The sequence below is a fragment of the Austrofundulus limnaeus genome, unplaced genomic scaffold (genome assembly GCF_001266775.1).
Source record: "Austrofundulus limnaeus strain Quisiro unplaced genomic scaffold, Austrofundulus_limnaeus-1.0 Scaffold551, whole genome shotgun sequence".
NCBI lineage: Eukaryota > Metazoa > Chordata > Actinopteri > Cyprinodontiformes > Rivulidae > Austrofundulus > Austrofundulus limnaeus.
Genome location: NW_013952953.1, coordinates 397,668 through 399,654, shown reverse-complemented (window position 1 = coordinate 399,654; position 1,987 = coordinate 397,668). Strand labels below are relative to the sequence as shown.

Here is a 1,987-nt window from a genome sequence, read left to right as displayed (position 1 = left end):
CACACACACACACACACACACACACACACACACACACACACGCGCACGTTCTCTCAGTCACACTCTTTTCTTAATCATTTAGAGTAAATCCTATTTTTATGATTCTAGGATTAAATGCAGCGTCAAGCCTGTCAATTTAATTTCCACTGCCTGCCCTCATCCAGAGTTCACATATTTATGCATAAAATGTTACATTTTTGAAAAGCTGGCTGTGTTTTACTCCCAGCTGTACCAGAACTTGTTCTGATTTGAACAGATGGTTCAAATATTTACGGAGGCTGAGTATTTTTCATAATGATGCTTCATCAAAGGAAAAATAAAATCCGCTCTCTTTAAATTCTTTGATTTTACGTATCAGGGCATAACGAAACAATTGATCTTGTTTTTGAAATGTTCTAAAAAATCTTAACCTGTAGTAGAAAGCAAACATATGACAGGTTCCTCCATGTACTTTTTTATTAAACAAAAGCAAAGCTAAAATAAAAAATCAGAGTGTGAAAAACTACATTTGACACAGTATTAAGGAGCAAAGAAATTAGCAACAACCAGCTAATAAATAAATTGCTCCACTAACCCACAATCCGCTAACTAAAGTTATACCTTCGCTTAAGTTACGCAGAACTGCTACATGTACAAAAAGGGAAGTTATGCTAAATGGCTCGACTGGTAAAAATAAGAAGCTAACAGTTAGCTGTTAGCTGACATAAAATTGACAGAACCCAATTTAGTGGAAGCTAAATGGTCCGCTAATGGTTTTCAAAGTTAGTGAAAAAACTAATCCCAGAAACATAAAATTAGTTCAGCTGTGAGCAGTATTAAAGTGTCTGTGACATGCGTATTCTGCAAATACAAAAAGTCAAAGAAAATATCTTTATATTTAAAAAAGTTGGGATAATACCCACGATTTAACCCATTTTGTCCCATGACTGGCATTTTTTCTTTTGAACTTGACTCAGCCAAAGTGAAACAGGAAGTGACATCAAAGGAGAACTCTTCAACAACAACAAAATAAAAAAAACCTCTGGTCTTTGTTTATTGAAACAATATTTTTTGAACACTGATTCTTCTTCATCTCTCTGAGAGCGACTCAGAATAATCTACAGAAACATCAGATTCTTCTCTACAGTCTGGGTTATTAGCTGTAGCAATGCTCATTTCACATGGAGACGTTCCCCTTTGACATCACTTCCTGTTACTTCACAGGCAAATATCTCAACAACGGTTCATCTTGGCGACATGAAATTTCTTTTGCAATATTTTATCAATGCCCTCTTTCTAAAAATGCATTCATATGTCTTACAAAAATTTGACGACACAGGCACTTTAAAGCAGATCCCTGAACACTACTGCAAATACAGAACTGTATATAATACAGTATGAAGTGGTGGGCATGGTTGTGCTAATCGGCTAACAGTGGAACTAATTATTCATTTAACAGATTAGCTTTATTAAACCGTTGAGGTAAAAAAATTGTAACTGACATGGTCACTTGTTTAGTCTGTAATACTTTACAATTTAAGTTGTAACAGTAGCTAAAACAATATGTTGGGCTGTAATCATGAGCTGTAATGGGAACAGCTGTGAGCTGCTGCAGTTAAATGATGACTGCACGACTAATTAAAAAGCCACCATTGATTAGGGAGCCAATAAAAAGCAGGTGGAAACCTTTAAGAAGGACTGAGGCAGGTTTTGTGAGCGGCCTGTGCCTGTGGGACTGCAGTTCTGCACACAGAGCAGAAATATTCGGTTTCTAAAACAGTTCTTTTTCAATTATTCTGTTCCTTGTTCTCAAATGACACACATACATCTGTCTTTCATGTGCTTCAGATCAATTAGCTTTCATATGGTTCAACAGACTACAGCCTTTATACAAGAGAGGCGGTGAAGGAGTTCATCTTTGACTCTTTCATAAGACATTGGACCTCATGCAAGAACCGTTTGTACGCACAGATTTGTTCTTAAGTTGTGCGTACGAGTGATTTAGGAG

General features: G+C 36.4%; 1 protein-coding gene across 1 annotated transcript in view; it reads left to right on the top strand.

Annotated features, from left to right (window-relative positions):
• LOC106530717 (transmembrane protein 47) overlaps nt 1–1,987 on the top strand; it is a gene marked incomplete at its 5' end in the record, with an annotated part of 9,794 nt that overhangs the window by 920 nt on the left and 6,887 nt on the right.